The following is a 22,949-nucleotide window of genomic DNA, read 5'->3' on the forward strand; positions in this document are numbered from 1 at the left end:
GAGGGTTACATAGGAAAGGATGCATTCTCCAGAATTTTGATAGTTTAAAATATTTAATACTGTAAGAGTTCTTAGTAGATCAGTAAAAACACACCATGAAAAGTTATTTTTGAGGAGTACTTAAGCAGTTACAGCGTTATCATATGAAGGAAAATTATAACGTTCCTTCTTACTAACCGGGCCTCTGTGTACTTTTTGATCTTTTGCCTAAATACATTTCATATTCCTTGGTTATATCTAAAGAAAGCCACACATTTAGTCCAAACATAGGAGAAAAGTAATCGGGGCTTTCATTGGAATCCAGTAGATGAATACATTATTTACTGATAATCTTTGTTACGTGTACACAGCTGGGTCTGGAGGTGTGGTCAACATGGTAATAGAGATCACCAGAGGATACTTCAGACACCGCTACGACTGGTATGGCTTTCTGCTCTTCACTCCTGTTTTAAAGATTGCTCAGACATTTTCAAGAAATGTGTAGAAATATGTTTGAGGCTCAGCGTGCTTCTCTTATTTTGCTGATAAAGAGTCTCTGGCATTAGCCAGACTTCTTGGAATAGTAATCTTTCTTAATAGCAAGCTAACATGTCCTCTAACAAAAAACCTTCCCTTCCCACTTTTTTTAACCAGTTTGCTGAGTTCCATGTCAGTATTCTTTTATTTCTTCATAAGAGCCTAAAATGCCTTGCGTTTTGGCAAAGTACATTTATTTTATTTTTTAGCTTCTAAATTATTTAAAACAAAAAGTGTTGACTGCTTGAACTTTCATTTTTATATCAACCAATATTTCCTGGTCTCCTTTTCAAACGAGCTAACTTTTCTGAAGATTTTTAAGAGGCCACCTGATTTCAGGAGTAAAAATAAGTGAATGAGAAGAAAATATTTACCATTTTCAACTACATCTGTGGCAAATAATCAAAATGTGCATATACCCAAACTACAAAGTATCTCTAGTTAAAATATAAGCTGTTTAACATTATCTTTAATGTTAGCAACCTCACAAATGCCTTCTCTACAAGTCAGGGCCTCACAGAAAGCCATAAAAGGAGAGGAATATAATTTCGCTTGCTGGCACTTACTGAAAAGCTAAAATAGAATAGTAACAGAAATCGTATTTGCCAGCCCTAACCGAAGGAGTTGTGAAACATCTAAGAAGATTGTAAGTTATTATAAAAATGTTGTAATTACCATGCTATTAACTATGCCTTATAGGAGCTGAAACTTTTGTTTAACCAAAAATTATTTCAAGAACAGGCAGCTAATTACTTACATTTAGAAAATATATTGCATACAAAGATATGGAACATTTTAAAATGTAGCTTTAAGTTGAAATGCAGTAGTCCATTTTTTTACTCCCTAGTAAGAACTAGGATTTTTGAAATGATATTTTCAAGTATAGTAAGAATATCTTTGAAATAATTCACTTCTTTTTCCAGTTGTTGGACTCAAAAGATTTTTTAAAACTGTGTCATTTATTTCATAAATCGTGAATTCTTTAAAGCAAACATGAGTGTGTGAAAGTTAAAGCACATCTGCAGTAAGAAATTACGTGATTCTTACAATGAGTTATTGCTCTTTTTAAAAGTGATTCATTGGCTATGGCTTGGGTAGCTTAACCCTTTGAAGTATGCATATCTGTGTATTCAGATTACACATGTTTTGAAAAATTCATAAGTTTTGAATTACAGGTATGTATGTGGAATTGTGAGGTCAATACAGAAAGTTTGGATGAAATGCCACTTTGGCAGAACCCTAAAGATTAGTGTCAGCTATGGGATCTTTTTGCTGATGTAATAATGTACACTTCAGTTCACCTTAAACAATGACTCTCTATCTTGACTACTGCATTATGTCATTGCATACTGTATTTATGGCTTTTTCAGGTATAACTGTGAAAGCTTTATTGAATTATTTTTCATTTCTTTTCTAATTACGATTTTCAATTTATGTCATATCCAAGGGAACATAACAAGAAACTAAATCAATTTATTTCTCTGTGTTTCTTGTTTAATAAAAAGAAAACTAAACTTTTCTGATTTTTTTCTGAAATTGCTTTTTCGTGCTTTCTTAAAAACAAATTTATCTTTAAATTTAAATTCAAATATGGAATCCTTTGCGAAGATACATGTTTAGCATTTTTTTTTTCCTTCAGAGAACTTTGTTCCCAGTAAGAATAATTTATCCTGGTCCCAAAACAGTTTTAAACTGGAAAAAGAAGTCGCTTTTAAGAAACCAAAATGCATTTTTGTCTTAAATGAATCTACCAATGCCTTCTTTCTCCTTTTCTCCACTATTCTCACTCACACACACTTCAACAAGTCTACCCACACCCTATTTTCCACTCCACACTGTTTCTTCCCTAGAGTAAGTCCTTTTCAGGCTACTTCGTGGTTTGTCCACAGCCTAGGCAATGCAAATATTACCCAAATGAGTCCCTGAGATCCATGTTAATAGAAGCTATACAATGTAGTGATAAGAACCAGTTGGCTTCTCTGTCTCCAAATACTGACCTAATACATGTTTGCAGATTAGATTTACAATCGATGAATTTACATACAGTTCTGTGCTCTGTAGAGTACTGTAGTTGCTTTAGAGTCAGAACGGCAAAATGTGGCTCTTCTGAACTTAGAAGAGAAAATTCTGACCCCTCCTCCTTCCCCATTTTAATGGTTTGACTAACCATAGACAAACACCCTTAGCATATTTGGGGAAGTAAGTTGTTATTTTATCGGTTTGAGGACTTCTCTAAACTTATTTTTTATATACTCTCCAGCCCTGGGCTGTGATGTTTTCTGGTTGTCTTCAAACATCTGAAAAGGCAAAAGCTCTTGCTCTCAGTTCTTATTAACTTCTTGTCACAACAGGAATAGTCTGTTAATCTCATTGGCCTATAAACTTATTTTTTTTCTTTCCTTGGTTTTCTCCCCAAAACATTCCCCAACTTAATTTGCTGCTTGGAACTTCTATATTGAAGACCACCCATTTCCTTATCTATTTCCCTGCTCATTCTTCACTGTATCTATGGATACATCTGATGCTCTTTATTCTTAAAAGGATGAGAAAATAAGAAATAGGAAGAAACTGAGGAGTTGTTTTAAATCTCAACCAATAAAATTATTAACATTACACCTAGCTGATATAAATCTATACACTCAAGTGTTCAAGAAATTCCATTTTCTTTTACTATCACAATTTTAAAAGTTTAATTCTAACTCTGAGACATCTTCCCATTGGGATGACAGGAAATTCAATCCCAGGCACTCTCAGTTCTCCCCATCTTCTCTCCCTCCCCTTCCCCCAGGCCCAGAGTTGTTAAGGAATAGATGTCAAATGGTGATGTGGAAACAGTAAAAGGTGGCACCTTTTCAAGAATGTGCCCTTCCTCTACATAGGTCCATCTGATTGCTGATCTTGCTTTGACAGATCTTCTGTATTTTCAACAGAAGGCATAAATGTTAATTTGTATGTGAATTCTTTCACGTTGTAAATATTTATTTAAATGATGCCATTTAAAAATATATAGTTTTAAGCCAACTCAGCCCATTGGCCACCATTTTACAACTTCTGTCTTGGACATAGTAAGTGCCATAACGGCGCTTGTTATCAGGCTGCTTCGGCCTTTGTGCCCTGCATGAAGGCAAGGGTCAGCCTGGCTATGTGTCTGATAACTTTTCAGAGCCCAGGAGCTCAGGGGAGATGCTCACTTAGATAGCTTCTACCCTAACATTTGGTGGTTATCATTTATTACAGAGTACTTTGTGCTTCAGGAGTTCTCTAGTACTAAAAGGTTGTTTGCACAAGCACAACAATAAAAAATTAATTACACCAAATAGTAGGTATTGCATGGTTCTTATCAGGTGAAACTAGAGGAAGTATTTGGCATGTTGCTTTATTCTTTGCAGAGATTCCATAATTCCAACACTATGAGGAATATATTGGTAAAAGGAGAGATGCTGGTGTCTGGCCCCCTAACACATGATAGGCTTCAAAAGTCCAGGCATGAGCAAATAGAAGATGTGTGAATCTGGACATGGATAAGGGAAAGAATGGAAAACAAAATTGCAAGAGATGATGTAGAGTAAACTGGATAGGATTTGGTACCAAAGATATAGAGAGTGATCCGAGGAGGGCATAGTAGACACAGATGTCTACAGTTTAAGGACTCTATGGGTAAGAGGATGAATTTTTCCCTTCAACAAAACATTGACTAATGAAAAATTAGTTTTAGATTATCTATAATCAGTTCTATTTTTGGCAAATCAGATCCTGACACTCCACATCTGAAAAGTTTCCATTGGCTCTCTGATATAAACAGGACATATTTTAGCCTCTTCTACTTGGTCTAAAAAGTCCTTTAACATACAACCTCAAACTGCCTCTCTAGTCCTTACATAGCACCCTGAATACTCAATATTCTACATCTACTCAAACACACTATTTTTTTCTTTGCTGTTTCTAAAACATGCCAGGCAAATGTCACAAGTATGTTGTATTCGCTGTTAAATTGGCAGAATAAGTTTATTCAAATCAGTTTGTGCCTAAAACAGCTCTCATTTTAGCTCTTGTCTATCTTTCCCCTACCCAAATCCTTTGAAAACAACTTGAGATTGTGTACAGAATTATGGTCATTCAATAGGTTTTTACTTTCTTAAGACTGATTATTTCAGTGAAAATAAAAATTCTCTACCATTCTTACTAGTTAAGCTACTTTCAACAAGTGACTGAACTGTTTTTCTTTTTTTTTAAATTTTGGGGTGCTAATTGTGAACATTAAATAAGTCCATGTTTGTACATTAGATAGTCAAAAAATGTTAGATTCCAATTAACTGATCAATAATTTGGCCAAAAGGAAATTTAGGCCACAAAAAATACAGGACGTGGGAAAGGGGAGTAAAGGATAGAAGAAAAAAAGAGGAAATATTGATAGTTGTGTCCCTCCAACAAAGTCCCTTTTGATACTGTTTACTGGTAGACAGTAAATAGGCTCTTCCTAGAAAATTTAAAACATATATTTGTTAATTTATCGAGTGCTAGAAGTATAAATTTACTTAGTAAAATACTACTTCTACTAAAAAATTGGATAGCTTTGTAGATAGCTTATAAAAATACTTGATTCTTACTATTGTGTCAACGAATATTTAAAATAAGTACCATGCCCTGTCAAAATCACACTAATGCCATATTTTTGCATAAAGTAAACATTCCTGGTGACAGATAGAGGGCAATAAATATGCTTGAGAAAATACCTTATATTTCATCCGGGCACGGTGGCTCACACCTGTAATCCCAACACTTTAGGAGGTCGAGGCAGGCAGATCATGAGGTCAGGAGATGGAGACCATCCTGGCCAACATGGTGAAACCCCATCTCTACTGAAAACACAAAAATTAGCTGGGTGTGGTGGCACTTGCTTGTAATCCCAGCTACTCAGGAGGTTGAGGCATGAGAATCTCTTGAACTTGAGAGGCGGAGGTTGCAATGAGCCGAGATCATGCCACTCCACTCCAGCTTGGTGACAGAGCAAGACTAGATCTCAAAAAAAAGAAAAAAAAGAAAAGAAAAGAAAGAAAGGAAAGAAAGAAAGAAAAAAAGAAAAAGAAAAAGAAAATACCTTATATTTCTATTCTTCTCAAAAGATGTATCAAAGGTGACTGTGAATGAAAATCATTTTCTGCAGCAGTGATATGGTCTGGCCCTGTGACCCCACCCAAATCTCATCTTCAATAGTAATCCCCACGTGTGGAGGGAAGGACCTGGTGGGAGGTGATTGGCTCATGGGGATGGTCTCCCCCATGCTATTCTCGTGGTAGTGAATGAGTTCTCACAAGATCTGATGGTTTAAAAATGTGGAACTTCTCTCTTTCTCTCTCTCATGCTGCCATGTAAGACCTGCTTTGCTTCGCCTTTACCTTTTGACATGATTGTAAGTTTCTTAAGGCCTCCAGAGACATGCGGACCTGTGAGCCAGTTAAACTTTTTTTCTTTATAAATTATCCAGTCTCACGTAGTTTTTTATAGCAGTGTGAAAATGGACTAATACAAGCAGTAAGCTGGATTTTGAGAGAATTGACAGGAAGAACTTTGCCTAGGATAATGAACACTGTACTTCTGATACCCTTGGTTGTTTTCAGCCACCATCAGTTAGTTACAAGAGTTCAGACAGGTCTTGTTTGTGCCTGTCTTCAGAAAAAAACAAAGAAAAGAAAGGAAGGAAAGAAGGGCAGGAAGGAGGAAGATAGGCTATATTGCCTTTGGTCTGGAATTTCAGCCACAATTCCAGCCTTGTATTTGCTAACCACCTGTTTCTGGCCCTCTAGTTTCATTCTCCTGCTGTCCTAACCACTTAGTGCTAGATGCATCTTTGTTCTCCCATCTCTGACATTGAACTTGGCTAAAATTTGTCATACTCTATTCTCTTTCTCATAAAGGTAGTCTATGTTCATTCCTAGCAAATGACTGTCTTGTGCCAAAGGTCATCACCCCACCTCAATGGAGTCTAGAGAATTAGATTCACAAAGCCTCCCACTTATACCTTTATTACTACTGTGCAACTCCCCATTCTATTCGTAAAACTGGCTACTCATAAGAAGAATATCTTTAGGAAATGGTTTGTGGCTGTGGAAAGCTCAGAGATAGCCCTCTGGCCAAAAGGAGGAGTTAATTTAAGTCACTCCAAACAGATTACATATCTGTTTTTTCCCCCTCTGTGTCTCCCCAGTCCGTTTTCTATGATTAGAAAATAATGTTTAAAAGTGATTTCTGATTCAGCTCTTGCTGCAAAGTAGGTGTTTGTAGTTACAACTACAAATTGGCTTAACCCATTAAAGTCTTTGTGCAAAAAACCTTGGGATGAGAATGTGCTTACACTGACAAACCAGTCAAGACAAGTTTTTCAAAGGGTCTGTCAGGAGGAAGCATATGGAGTGAAGACTGCACAGCTAACTTGTCCTTGTCCTTCTCCTGTCTTTTCACTTTTCAGAAAGGTTCAGAGAAAGAAGGTACACAACTTTCACTATAATCGATTCCAGTGATTCTCCTAACATTGCAGCTTGGAAGTTTAGTTCTTTTAAGTGTCCACATCCTTTTTTCCTATTGCCATTTAGGTCCATTTACCTTTCTGCTGAATTCAATGGCAGCTGTTCAGTCCTCCAGTGTACCCGTTTCATAGTCTTTGCTAGTGTTTGATGTACTTATTATGTCTAGTTTATATCAACTTGTTCCTTTTTACTCATTTCCTTAGGTACAGTCTCAAAATTTTAATCACTGTTCAGTTTTCAAGATGTTCATTGTAGTGATCTGTGTCCTTGTCTGTATCAATGTAGGATTTAGTTTGCATACATTAACACAGGCTTAGAAAAACAATAAAGACATTTTTGTTTTCTAATGTAATAAGGAATCTGGTAATAGTAACTGCCGCTGGTTCATCAGCTCAAAAAATGTTAGGACTTGGCTCCCTCAGGGGCTCTAGATACTTGTGATTATATGATATCTACACTATCTTCAGTCATCAGTCCAAATTCAAGGCAAGAGAAAGAAGGACAGGGAAAAAGTAGGGAAAAAGTCAAGAGGTCCTACACCTGGTCAGGGCAGCTGAATCTGCTAGCCCCTTTAAAAGACTTTCCCAGAACTGTATCCAGTGACTTCACTTACATTTCTCTGGCCAACTATAATGGTAGGGAAGACTAGAAAGTTTCATATATTAGGTAGGCTCCTTGATCTTCATACAAAAATTTTATATTTTGTTAGGAAGGGAAAAGAGAGGAATTAATATTAGGTAAACAGTTAGCCTATATTATAATGTCTTTCTCTTCTACAGTATCATAAACCCTTATTCATAATAGAAAAAATACAAGATTTTAGATTAAGGACCCACGGTGGAATGGCTAATTTTATACGTCAACTTGACTAGGCCACAGTACCCTAATATTTGGCCCAACATTAGCCTAGATGTCATTTTAAGGGTACTGTTTAGATGTGATTAACATTTAAATTCGTAGACTTTGAAAGCAGATAAAAACTGTTTGTAATGTGGGTAGGTATCATCTAGTCAGTTGAAGGCCTTAATAGCAAAAGACTGAGATTCCCAAAGGAAGAGAGAATTCTGCCTCCAAACTACCTTCAGACTCAAACTTCAGTATCAGCTCTTTCCTGGATTTTCAGCCTGCTGATCTGCCTTAGATTTCAGACTTCCCAGCCTCCACAATCAATTCCTTAAAATCTCTCTCTCTCTCTCTCTTTCTCTCTCTCTCTATGTTTGCAGAAAACATACACCCACATACATATTCACATTGTTCTGTTTCTCTAGAGAACTTTAATATACTGAGTTTGAGTTTGGGATCCCAGACTAAGTAGTTAGGTAATTGTGGATGGGTACCTAAGATTCAGAATCAGTTGGTATAAACCAGGAATACCAGGAATGTTAAGGCTGTGCTCTAAAACCTTGAAAAGGTGTGAGGATGGTGGATGGGAAGTATGTGGGAGGAATCCTGGGTCTTCTCATTTCATTGCTGTACTCTTGTTTCAACTGCACCTTCATTTCTATTTATTGGGATTTTAAAATTCGAGCTTCCCCATTAAATTCTATTTGAAGAAGCTGATCTGATTAAAATAACACAGCAACTGATCTTTAAGTTTCAGTCTAGTTCTGACAAATAAGTTTTTTAATTAAATGGATTTAGCTCAAAATATTCTGGGATCTCCAACTGGTAGGGCCAGTTGGGATTTTAGGTGTAGGAGCTGATCCAAAGTAGATGGGATCCCCTAAAATATTCAACGCCTCAAATGACAGTGTCCTAAGAGGTGTTGCTAACCTAGATTCAATTAGTATAAATATATGAGTGATTCAGTCTAGTGTGTAAAGAACAACAGTGGGAGTTGTCTGACAGTGAAGAAAGTTGAAGTCGGTGTGTTGTGGTGTCATGGGTTGAAGTCATTGTTTAGTTTGGTCTGAGGCTGCACAGGTAATTCTCTGCCCTCATTCTGGAAGTGGAGGAAGTGGTCCTGATATACTCACTCACTCTTAATCAAATTCCCTCAGGAGCAGCGATTACTCTTGACACCCAGGTCTGTTAACACAGTGAGTCTAGCGAGGACAAATAAGATCTGACACTAAGATCATACAGGGCGTTTTTATTTCATAAAACTGTTTGCCCACAAGAGATACTCAATAAAAACATGTTAAATAAATAAATCCACTGTAACACTGTAACTTAAACATGGAGTCTAAAGGTCAGCATACTGTTTAATGTAAAAGTATTATGTGTGTTCTTAAGGAGATGTTCTCATTAGATAGGGATTTGTCAAAGTTTCAGAGATCATTTCTTCTCAGAAGGAAATTCTTGTTTTTCAAGCTCTAAGAATAGTTCTAGAGAAAGATGTTAAATTAACAAGAAAATCTGTATATGGTGTTTTAGACCATCTTACTACGTAATTTTCTCTTTTTTATTGGGCTACATGAGAACATCCCTACAAGGAGAAAAAAAATCATTTTTATCATAATATTAAGAAATACAATACAAATAGAGTTTACTGTTGAAACTAACTCTATAATTGACCCAAATTAGTTCTCTGTAAAATTTGACCAATCAATTTTTTTTTTCTACCATTCGGTTTATTCTGTAATAGCTTTAGGAGAGCTTATATTGACCAAATGACTATCAAGATGTAGCTTTAATTTTATAACATAAAGTCTGTAGCAGTATAAATGATTAAGAGCTCTTGTTGTTGACACTGTTGTTAACTGTGTTAGTAGGCTCTAATTCCCGAGAATTCTGAGTACAATTCTGCAACCTTGGATAAGTTATTTGGTTTCTATAAATTTCAACAGTTCCCTCATGTGTTAAATAGAGATAATAATAATAGTACCTATTCCCTGATAGGTACTGATTTTGGAGATTATATGAAAAAGTGCATATAAAATGCTTAGCCAAGTGTCTAACACCTAATGTTTGAAAAATAGATGTTTTAGTCATAATTTTTACATTTTGATGGCTAGATTTAATAGATATAAATTGTTTTTCATTTTCAAATATAAGTGAAATTTTGTTAAGTGGTTAGTGATTACAATCCTTTCTTATGTGCAAAATGTCTTATTCCTACATGAAAAATATTATCTAAACAGTATTATAGTCTTAAACAGCTCTTCTTACTTTGTCTTAGGGAAAATGTTCTCATGAAATGAAAAGTCCTTCTTCAGATCAATAAGTGTAAGATCAGAGAGGCAATGGGTCAGGAAAATCAGTATGAAGGATGAAAAGTGGGGAGGGAGACACTGAGGGACAGAGGAAAGGAGAAAAGACCAAACTGCCATTTGGCTGTGTAAAAAGTTTAGGGCAACTGGCTTCTGGGTAACTAGAACTGAACTCTCAACACTGGGGCTGATTAACAATTGTATCACTACTCTCCCCTCCCCAGAGACTACTCCACTGGGCATCTCTATTATTAGGGCTCTTCAAACTAGTATTCTCAGCGTTATCTCAAGGTGATATTCACATGAGCTACTTTCAAAGTGCCTGAAGTATGTTGCAACTTCTGTTATTTGCTACTTATAATGTAAGAAATCAAACTCTACAGGATCACAGTTAAGGAAGAAATGGGGGCAGTGAGAGTTAGGAAAGACATTAAATTTAGAAACTACTAAAGGGAAAATTTAGCTCAGTGGCCTAAGGATGTTTTGAATTGCTAAATACTGTAGGATGAGGCAACTGTCTTTTAGCCAGAGGCAAAGGGCTTTAAGTGGGCCTAAAAGCAGGGAGACTGCCAACCAGGAGGAGAAGGCAAAAACAGGACTGGCAGATAGAACTGAGGCTAGCTGGTTGTATTAGTGAAGAGGCAGTAGTTCTCGCAAGGAAACTGGCATCGTTGGCGTTGATTCAAGTTGAGAAGCAAGCCAGAATCTGAGTTGGAAATCTGAAACTCTCATAGACTTGAAGAGCATTTTGATCAATATCTCTCCTCTATTCTGCTATTATAGGAAGTCTGTCTCTGTTGGTTTGATTATTTAGCTTTCATCACCACCCAAATAGCAATACCAGAATTGTTCACAAATCTGTATTTAATTAACATTTTCTGTGTATTTTTTCTCTTTATTCTTATTTGACTATATTCTTCTATCAGTAGTAACGCAATTTTTCAGTTCCTATCTCGAAGTACATAACATTTGTTTTTCGATTCTTTCCTTTTTCTTTTCCCCTATCCTGGTAGAAACCCTTCTCAGGCAGGAAGAGTGAAATTGCTCAGTAACTGGGGAAGGCAGCTTTCTGCCCAAGTGGGTGTTTTGTTTTGAGATACCCTCAAGCAAAAATTCTGTAACAGACACGAAGAAGTCTCAAGGCAGATCTATTGAATAGTAACATTCAAACCTTCTTCCGTGAGGAATTCATACACATACTGCTGTTGTTTTCATTTTGAGTGACACTGTGATGAACTGGAAAGAACAAAAGCTCTTCTGCCGCGCAGAGCCAAGATTGAATCCTGACTCTCCTGTTTTTGCTCTCGTAAACTTGAGCAAATGATTTCACCTCTGGAGTATCAATTTTTCCTTCTGTAAAAGTGAGATGCTATCCATTTTGGAGAACCGTTAGCATGAGGTAAGAAATTATAGGGGGAGATACAGCATATCACAAGCACTCAATAAGTTGTCGTTTTCATTATCTTTGTTATTACTAATCACATTTCCCATATTGTCAAGTCATTGTAAAATATTGATAATTTTACATATGTTCTATGAAATTATCATACTTTCCATACTTTGCTAATTAGTAACATCTTTTATCATTGGATAAAAGGTAGGGCTCTTAAAGCACAGAATTTACAGAACGTATGTAGTGGTGATGCTGATTTTCACTTTCAGAAATCTTCGTGCTCAATTCCTTTCTTTAAAATTCTGATAGTTAAATAAGTGCAAAGTAAGACATAATTTTGGCCAGGTGCGGTGGCTCACGCCTGTATTCCTAGCACTTTGGGAGGCCGAGGCGGGAGGATCACCTGAGGTCGGGAGCTTGAGACCAGCTTGACCAACATGGAGAAACCCCATCTCTACTAAAAACACAAAATTAGCCAGGCATGGTGGCACATACCCGGTAGTAATCCCAGCTACTCGGGAGGATGAGGCAGGAGAGTCATTTGAGCCTGGGAGGTGGAGGTTGTGGTGAGCAGAGATCGTGCCACTGCACTCCAGCCTGGGCCACAAGAGCGAAACTCCGTCAAAAAAAAAAAAGACATAATTTTGGTCCCCAGGCAAAATTAACCTAGGATGGAATATGGAGAAAACGCAGGAAAGAACAATTCAATGGGTGCTGTATATACGAAACAAAGTTAAGAGAAAGTTGGGTAGGTGGATCAGCAAAGGCTATGATAGCCCTGAAAAGATTTAACATAGAGACATGGGGAACGAAATGAGGAGAAGGAAATTTTGGGTGGAGGAACCAGCATGATAGTAGATGCAAGTCCGGGCAGGGTGTCTCAAACCTGATATCTCAACACTTTGGGAGGCCAAGGCAGGAGGACTGCTTGAGGCCAGGTGTTCAAGACTAAACTAGGCAACATAGCAAGATCTTATCTCTACAAAAATATTTTAAAATTAGGCAAGTGTGGTGGCACTCACCTGTAGTCCTAGTCGCTCAGGAGGCTGAGGTGAGAGCATTGCTCAGAATTCCCAGGGGTCCCTTGAGTGCAGAAGTTCCAGGGTTTAGTGAGCTATGATCGCACCACGGCACTCCAGCCTCAGCCATACCACAAGACTGTCCCTAAAACAACAACAACAACAACAACAACAAAAAGATAGTAGATACAGGATACAAGAATCTGTGGCAATTTTGGTGATAAAACTGTTGGCATGTTGTTGACCAACTCTTTTCAAACTCTTAATGGATCAACCACCTTTCCAAATAAAATGTAATATAGAACTCTAATGTAAAAGATTTCGAAGTTATAATTAGAATACAGTTACTTTATAGATTCAAGTTTACACAGTTACTCTTACAATGTTCTGTCTTAATGACATCTAGACATTTGAATCCCGGGTTAATAAACAGCAATTACAGTCTCAGCATCCACTGTACTTGTAACAAAACTTTGTAAAGCTTCTAATAACTACAGATTATTAGGTTTCCAGATAATTCACTTGAAAAACCACTATGGTAGAGAATCTGAAGTACAAACTGACAGGTTTGCCCTTAACTCAGTTAAAAATTTGAAGGTTTCTTAGTGTGGGAATGATATAGAATAACACTGCTCTGGAAAGGCTAATTTTATAAAAGGAACAGGATGAACTAGATGAAATAAAGATCAGAGGCAAGGAGACCTCATTATTAGCAGGCTGTTGAAATAGTGCAAAAGGGGTTGAACCACAGTGGAGTAAGAATGAGGTATTCATTAGCATTCTAGTTTAAATTAGAGCTTGATTTTAATTTTACAATCTTAGAGATACTATAGCTATTATTACTCCTACATTTAACACATATAATTTTGTTGGCTTTAATCAAATTTTAATTCTCTGAAAATTAACTGTTACATAAGAAATGGAACTTCTTGTAATTATTCTGAATGTTGACTTAGAATTGTATTTGGTTGAAAATGCTAATTTGAAAGAGTTTTTTTGTTGTTGTTGTTTGTTTGTTTGTTTTCTTTAGAGTTTTAGTTCTTTAGCTCTTGGCTTAGGTCAGTCTTTCCAGCATGAGGCGCATTGGATGTAAATCACATGCCATTATTTAAATGTATAAAAGTATTAATAACTTGGTTTAAGTAAGTCCAGACCCTTTGTTTTACATTTCTATTTTCTGTTACATGACTTAATATAAGACAGGATTTATTTTTTCTTAAAATCTTTTCTAAAGAGTATGCTTTCATCTGATACTGAAACCAGAGTTTAGAGAGAAAAGTTTATAATAGCTTTGTTGTAAGGCTCTAAAAATCAAAGGCAAGTATTTTGAAGACATAAATAGCTACGTCTAAAGGTTCTATCATACTTTATTTATCAATCATCACCAAGCAAACTGATATTCCACATAAGTAAAAATTCCAAAATAATGAATGTTTATCGCTTTAGATGACTTGTTTTTCCATTTCAGTCACTTTGAAAATCTTCTAAAATGCATTCCACACTGCCTTGCTGTTGGAACAACAGTATCATTACAAAATTTTCTTAATACTCTTTTTCAAAATTCAGATTCCTTTCTGGGTACTAATAGTCATTTTTGTTTCCAAAGCACCTAATTTCTTCAGATTTCTCATCCGTAACCATTAGTCAGCCTTCACAGAACACTGAAACAATAAACATACAAGAAAGGTTCTTACAATTGCATATAAAGTAAAATTAAAAATAAGTGATGACTTTAAAGACCACTTTGTGGCAGCCAGGCATAGTGGCTCACACCTGTAATCCCAACACTTCGGGAGGCCAAGGCTGGTGGATCACTTGAGGTCAGGAGTTGGAGACCTGCCTGACCAGCATGGTGAAACCCTATCTGTACTAAAAATACAAAAAAATTAGCCGGGTGTGGTGGCACACACCTGTGGTCCCAGCTACTCAGGGGGCTGAGGCAAAAGAATTGTTAGAACCCAGAAGGCAGAAGTTGCAGTGAGCTGAGATCACGCCATTGCACTCTAGCCTGGGCAACAAAGTGAGGCTCTATCTCAAATTTAAAAACAAACAAACAAACAAACAAAACCACTTTGTGGCAGCCATGTAGCAATCAGAGATATTTTACTGGTATTCTTCATATTGTCTCCAAACTATTAAAGTTATTGGATAACTTCTGATTAGGTGGAATATGATTAATTTTCTGTGACAGTTGATTTTAGGTGATTTATATTAAAAGACATGATACAGAGGATATCGGGAAAGTATTCCACTCAATTAAATAAATTAACCATTGTTTTGAGAGGCATGGTTGCATGGAAAGACATCCACTTCATACTGGATATTATAATAGTTGCTACAAGGAAAGTTTACTTTCTGACCAGACATCTCTGTGCTACCATTGCATTTTACACCATCCCATATCACAGTTCTTGTCTTGTTTTCTTATAGCTGTTTTGCTTAAAATCTTTCTGCCCCTTTCAACTAAACAAACAAACAAAAAGTCCTAAGGGGAAAGATATGCCTGATTTATAGACACAAAGTAAGTACCCAGTATGCACTTATTTTTTGTTTGTAATTAAAATGTCAGGGTCAGCTTAAAACTAGACAGATGCCAGAAACTGAAAACGAAAATGAAGAATAACTCATAACTCATTCTCTCTGGTTCTAGTCCTTGAGGGAATCTGCTAGATTACACACACACACACACACACACACACACACACACACACACAGAGAGAGAGAAAAGAAAAGAAAAAAAAAAGAAAAGAAAAAGAAAAAACACTCCTGCCAACCCCTACATACTATCTCTATATCTCTACATCTCTACCCTAACTTTCTAATCTCCTTTCCAACACTTCCAGGTAATGGTCCTCTGCTCCAGCTACACCAATTCTTGAAGGTCTCATTTCACCATGGAAACTATCATCTGTATTTTCTTCCAACTTATCTGGAGTTGATCCCCAACTCTCAAGTCCTGGAACAGAGAGAAAAGAACACTGAATATGTTCATCGTTTTGATTTTGAAACCAAAAATTTATTAAAAGTGACAAAGAGGTTGAAGGAAATCCCTATAATGCTTTCTTTCATCATTTCCCAATGTGCGATCAGTACAAAGCTAGGCCTTCTGTATATATCCTTTATTATCCTGATAAGAAGTTACTTTTATACCAATTTTTAAGGACAAAAAACAGAAGTTTAGCGATATTAAGTAGTAAAGTCGTCTCTCAGTATCCGTGGGGGGACTGGTTCCAGGACCCCCAGAGATATCAAAATCCATACAAACTGAATTACCTTACATAAAATGGTGTAGTATATGGATATAACCTATGCACAGGTTTTCATCTATGCACACATTCCCATGTATTTCAAACAACCTTTGATTACTTATAATACCTAATACAGTACCTGTACATCACTTCATTCTTGTGGGTTCAACGTAGTTCAGTGCATGTCAATTTTAAGTTTTGCTGTTTGATACTTTGTGGAATTTTTACCTATATATTTTTCACTCACAGTTGGTTGAATCTATGGATATGAAACACACAAATACAAGGGCTAATTGTGTGTCCAGAGACACGAAAGAGAACATTATAGATACAGGATGAAGGCCAGGTTTGCTCAATCTCATGGTGCTGTGTCTTAGAGCAAATAGTATTCTCATGTTTCCTGGTCTCACCTTTCATTGCAAAAGAGTCTCCATTTTCAGAAGCAACCTGGCATTTTCATGAAAGCTACCCTGATGTGCTCTGTCCTCCCTAGTTGTCAAAACCTTTTTCCTCCAGGTTCTGTAAGCCTGAGAGCACTGACTTGTTAAATTACAAATAGTTATATAGGGAACCAGATTAATACACAGCAGCCAGATTCATACACAGCAGCATTTTAGTAATGAATTTGGGAAAAACTAAAAATTTTCAGGAACATGCTGGAATGTCAGGCACTGTGACCAGATCCTTGGAAGGTATTTGGGGGCAAGGATATTTACTGGAAACCCATCAAAGGCAGAAAAAGCTGCTTTTTGAAATGCGTATAATCGAATCTTTTCTAGTGACAGAATGACAATTTCCATCCAATGTTTGTGGTAGTAGAAGAATTGCTTTATTTAGCAGGAAAGAGGGTATGGATGGTAATGGTTGATGTCTCTGTGTTTAACATGTAGATTGAACAGGAAGTGTGAACTATTAGAAGTAGAAGGCAGATGGAAGGACATGACAATTGAATGAAATGTCAGAAAGAAAATGAATGCACTAGATTTTCTTTTCACAGAGTAACAGTTTCCTTTCCATGACAAGAGACACAGGGACATGCTTATAGATGACAAAGCAATTTTCTTCAATTTACGGTATTTCTTTAGTGCAGGGCTGTCCAATAGAATATCTGTAATAATGGAACATTTTTATTTCTCAGCTGTCTAATAAAATACCCACTAGCTACATATGGCTATTAAGAACTTGAAATGTAGCAAGTGCTATTAAGGAGCTAATGCTTTTAAATTTTTAATTAATTTAAATGTAAATAGCCTCATATTGGACACTGAAGCAGGCAAAATAGGCATTGAAGCCATTTCTCCACCTTTCCTGTCAAATTTAATAACATTGAGTTTTGGTTATGTTTTATTTTTTTAAGTATTATCAAGAATTTGAAGCTATATTGCTGGTAGTATAAGCTAGCTTACTCAGGTGAGAAGTCTGAAGTAAGTGATATGGATCAGCCTTTCAAGCTTTGGTCCATAATGTGTGCTATCACAAATAATGTTATTGAAATAAAAGTAATTTCACAAATATGTGTTAATAGTATCTGTCCAAATACACAAATGAAAATCATTTATATAAAATAGCATGGGATGTTAACAAGTTAAAGTAAAAATTAGTTAAGATGATGGTTCCTTTTGTGCCATAGGAGAATGCACTATCTGGAAAAAACATCAGCCAGTGACATGAACCTCCTTCCTTAGTGGTTGCATATTGAGAGGAAAGGAGGAACAATAAAAAGAAAGGAGAGAATATAATTCAGGCTTTTCAAACTCAGTTATCCTAGGGCCTAGGCAAAGTGTTAATATGAGATGTATGAATCCATGATAAGTGTGCCCCTCCCTCCCCCAAACTCCCATCCCCACCACTCCAATGTATTCTGGTCTTCTGGTTACACCAGGGGACCATCTGCTCAGTCAATCTGCCCTCACTACCTCACCACTGCCCCAGTCCACCTGAGGTAGCCACCTGGCTTCTTTCATGAATGTTTCAACAGCACTGTACTAAACGATTTCTATAGTCTTCTTTAGTCCTGGCACCTTTTGATTCTAGGATTATATAGTCAATATCCTCAATGGAGGAAAAAGGAGTCCTGCTTGAATCAAAATGCTAAATCTTGGAGTTTTGATGCATAAGGACAACTTTATAACTGCTATAACCACTTATGAATAGAGGCTTTAGAGATTGTTATATGCATTTTTTTCCTATGTGAAGTACTATTCACTGTTTATTTGCACACCAAGTTAGAATCTCTAAATTAAGGGAACTAACTAGTAGTATGTTTACCTTATTTATTTTGCATATTACCACAAAATATCTACCTACCACCAGACTAGGAACAAAATAGGTGCTCCATAAACATTTAATAAGTGAATGGTACAGAGATTCCTATAATAAGCACAATCAAACATATTTGTCTGCACAGTAAAGAGTTACTACTCAACATCTTCAGGCTGAAAAACTTCTGAATCCTTTAACTGTGACAGTGTCTGACAGCATAGCGGTCATTTCATTTTGTACTTTTGTTCACTTTTAATGTCAGACCCCCCAAAAAACATGGCAATAGTTAAAGTCAATGATAAGAATTTATACCTGCTGGTTATGAATCCTTAGAGAGTGGCCATGGAATGCTTTCTCACCCACAAACTTAACTCTGTCTCCTTCCCTCAACTCCCAAAACTTGGCAATTTTCAGCCATTAGTTGATAATATGTGCTGGGATGGTTTCTTTCTGTTTATTCTGCTTAGGAACTATGAGCTTTATGGATCTGTAGGTTTACAGTTTTCAACAAATATGGGAATTTTGTCTATTATTTCTGTCCTCTGTTCTCCCTCTTTTTCATTCTGGGTCTCCAGTTACCTATATTGTCCCACAGAGTATTAAAGCTTTGTTTCTGTTTTTTAGTTATTATTTTATCTGTGCTTCATTTTAGATAGCTTCTGTTGCTATAGCTTTATATCTACTGATCTTTTCTTCTGAAATACATTACTTCCCACTGTTAATTTTACCCAGCGAATTCCTCATTTCAGATATTTAATTTTCATCTCTAGAAGTTCCATTTGTTTCTCTTTTACATTTTCTATTTGTGTCTCATAATTTTTATGTTTTCTTTTATATCCTTGAGGATATGGAGCATATTCTTAATAGATACTTTAAAGTTCTTGTCACCGGTTTTATAATCTCGTTCATTCCTAGGATTGTTTGTCTCTATTGAGTGACTCTTCCCAGTGCCAAACATTGTGAACTTTAATTTGCTGAGAGCCAGATTTTGTTGAATCCCTTTAAAGAGTTTTAGGTTTTGGCCACTTTTTAGAACTTTGGTCTTTTGAAGCTTCTTTCTAAGTTATTTTAGGAAAGGTCTAGAATAAAATTTACTCTGGGCTACTTTGACTCCATTTCTAAGATGTGGGCCCTTCTGTGAAATTTACTGGACGTTTTTTGTATTCAATAAGGCACCTCTACTCTGGCTAATCGGAATTCAAAAAACTACCAGTTCTGTGCGAGTTCTGCGAAGTGTTCATCTTACATAATTTTTCTCTTCCTGGAAGATATTTCTAGTTTTGACTCATGGGACTTCAGAGTACTCATGCATATTTGGTGTTCAGCCAAAGAATTATAAGGATCTCTAGTCAGATTTTGGAGGTCTTTCTCCATTTAGTTCCTTTATCTCAGGTACTTTGCCCCACAGATTCTAACTGCTGCAGCCTCCCCAAACTGGGATATCTGTCCCCCCAATTCAATGAGATTCCCAGGCTTATTCTGGTTTCCTCATTACTTTGCTGCAGCTTGAAAAGTACCTTCAAACAGAACACTCCTCATTTGTTTCTTTTTTCAGAGACCATTATCTACACTGCCTATGGTCCAGGGTCTGTCTTTTTATTTTTCCTTCTTCCAACTTTTATTTTAGGTTCAGGGGGTACATGTGCAGGTTTGTTCCATGGGAGAATTATGTGTTGCTGGGGTTTGGTGTACAAACTATTTAATCATCCAGATATCAAGCGTAGTCTCCAACAGGTAGGTTTTTCGTCCTCACCCTTCTCCCACCTTCTACCCTCAAGTAAGCTCCAGTGTCTGTTGTTCCCCTCTTACAAGTTTCCAACTTGTAAGTGAGAACGTGCAGTATTTTGTTCCCTTTCCCTGCATTAATTAACTTAGGTTGATGGCATCCAGCTGCATCCATGCTGCAAAGGACATAATTTGATTCTGTTTTATGGCTGCATGTATTCCGTGGTGTATTGTACCGCATTTTCTTTATCCAGTATACCATTGATGGCCATCTAGATTGATTCCACGTTTCCGCTATTGTAAAATGTACTGCAGTGAACATACATGTGCATATGTCTTTATGGTAAAACAATTTATATTCCTTTAGGTATATAACCAGTAATGGGATTGCTGGGTCAGAAGGGTAGTTCTGTTTTAAGTTCTTTGAGGACTCTCCAAACTGCTTTCCACTGTGGCTGAACTAATCCAGTTTCTAAAAATAAATATTTTCTATATTTACTCAGTTTGCTAGTTGTTTATGGGTGAAAGTTAATTCTACACTCTGTCACTCCCCCAGGGCCAGCAGCAAAAGTCTCCTGGTTTTCAAGCATGACTTCCTATTGTGCTTATGGTTTCACTTCAGTTGCTTTTAACACACAAGGTCCTGTCTTACCACTGTGCTTATATGTATACAAAATTAAAGCATTCCTGAATAAGTGATTGTTTTTGCTTAGGTTATTGCTTTTCCTATTCTCAAGAGAATCTAAAATATTTTTTGATCTAGATTTTTGACTGGAATATCAAACCACTTTTGAGACAAGAGGCTTTTATATTTGAGATGGAGAATCAGGTGGAGACAGAATTAGAACTGTTCACTCACAATTCCAATTTTTAGTGGTGGTATCTGCAGATTCAGGCTGCCATAAGAATGAATTCAAATCTCAGTAAAAATGAAAGTATGATATTATATAGATTTTTATTATAATTAGTTAATTATAAGATAAGAGAGAAAATTTTCTCTTGTTGATTGACTTTTGCTTTCTCTTCTAGGTGTTACCTATTACTCTATTTTCAGTGAAACCCAGGATTATGTGACAGAAAGTTTTTGTATGAAAACTGCTTGAAAATCAGTTTTAAATGTAGCTACAAAGTTAGGCAGTTACTACCATTTCAAATTAGGAAGAAGATATAGCTACAGATCTAGTTAGGCAGAAATTATCATTTTTTTTTTACCTTTAAAGATGAGAAATATAGAACTATTACCAAAATTAATCTTAATGTAATAATCATCATGAAGCATTAGTGAACATATAACTTAATAGCTTTGTTCCATTTGAATCAGAAAATTCACAGATTCTATGGAGTGCCAGTGGTGCCAAGATTATATTATATCATTGTTTTAAAATTATTATTCTTATCTCTATAATACAATTCAACTACAAAAAAATGATTTTTTTTTTTTTAGAGTCAGGGTCTCGTTCTGTCACCCAAGCTGGAGTGCAGTGGCACAATCAAAGCTCACTGCAGTCCCAAACTCCTGGCCCCAAGTGATCCTCCCACCTCAGTTTCCCAAGTAGTTGGAATTACAGGCGCACGCCACCATGCCCGGTTGATTTTTTATTTTATTTTATTTTAGTAGAAATGGGGTTTTACTATGTTGCCCAGGCTGGGAAAAAATGATTCTTATGTGCAGAATTAAGATATGCTGTGTGCCCTAGAGGAAGAAGAATACCCAAGTGATTTTTGGTGTTGACCTAAACCTTTATTCAAGAACATTCATCTTTTAATAACAATGTTTTACTGTATACATTTGTAAGTACGTAAACCACATTTTAAAAAATGCTCATCTATTCCTAAAAATCATCCTAAGTAAAGTTACTAATTGAATCAGGTAAACAGCAAAGACCTTTTTGTGACATATTTTAGAGTGAAATACCCATGATTTTTAACTTTAAACATTTAGCAGCATAAACAGTGGTAAGTTTGCCTTAGACCATTTGGAAACTTGCCTGGAAAGAGTTTGGGTCTTAGAAAGAATTTTGCTTCAACATGAGATCCGTGAATTGGAGAGCTGTGAAGCACTGTGCAGAGAGGCACCAACACTTTCCCACCCCCTTTATAGTTAGTTGTAGGACCTCCTGTAACAATACCCCTTTTGAAAACACTATTACAATGGATGATAGTACATTGATTCAGTCACATTTCTAGTCTTTCATAGTACAGTTAAAGATGGTATTGTTTTCTTGACCAAGCTAAAATAAAACAGATGCAAGTAAATCAGACAAAGATGTGAATTCGGCATATGAGTGGACACGGTAGAATTAATATTTATTCCTTATTGTTTAGTTAAGCAGTGTCAAACATATTCTGTTAATATGAACAAGGGGGTAATGCTTTCATAGTAAAAATTGCTAAATTTGGCAAATTTTGAAATTTAGTAACTTAAACATTTGAAAAAGAGAGTAATGGGCAGAAACATGATACTAAAATCTGGAACATCTACTAAAGAGTAGAATAATTCATACACTGAGTCACTCATTCATCAAATGCCTGTGAATGCTCTGTGTGTGTGTGTGTGTGTGTATGTGTAATTATAAATATTGCTGTGCTAAGTGATATGGGGAATGCGAATTATATTAGGTCAAAGTACAGCCATCACCAGTCTAATATCCACTGTGATGTGAAAATAAGACACTATTAGTACACAACAAAGTGGAATTTATTTATTTATTTATTTTTAAATTTGTATAGATTCAGGCAGTACATGTGCAGGTTTGTTACATGGATATATTTTGCAGTGGTGGACTTTGGGCTCAGTCTCCTGCCTTTTGGAGTTGAAAGTGTTTAAATGCTAAACTCTTCTGGAAACACCCTCACAGACACACTCTGAAATAATGTTTTACCAGCTATCTGAGCATCCCTTAGCCCACTCAGGTTGACACATAAAATTAACCATCGCAAATGTTTCAAAGGAGAAAAAACTAAGTTTTAGCTGAAGAAAGACAAAAAGACAAAATTGGTGCTTAGGTCTATGGATTGTGATGATCCCACTTTGCAAAAACATCTGGATATACTATGAGATCATACTGGAAGATGCTCAGATTAGTTCTCAAGAATCTATGAGAGTTTAA

At 36.3% G+C, this 22,949-nt stretch overlaps 1 long non-coding RNA gene across 1 annotated transcript; it reads left to right on the forward strand.

Moving 5' to 3' along the window:
* Nucleotides 1-381: 381 nt before the first annotated feature.
* Nucleotides 382-15,651, forward strand: LOC102137571 (uncharacterized). Its single transcript, XR_001488522.4, has 3 exons — nt 382-420; nt 11,206-11,591; nt 15,448-15,651. It is a non-coding gene; the product is annotated as an uncharacterized lncRNA (long non-coding RNA).
* Nucleotides 15,652-22,949: the final 7,298 nt, after the last annotated feature.

Source organism: Macaca fascicularis, chromosome 2 (genome assembly GCF_037993035.2).
Source record: "Macaca fascicularis isolate 582-1 chromosome 2, T2T-MFA8v1.1".
NCBI lineage: Eukaryota > Metazoa > Chordata > Mammalia > Primates > Cercopithecidae > Macaca > Macaca fascicularis.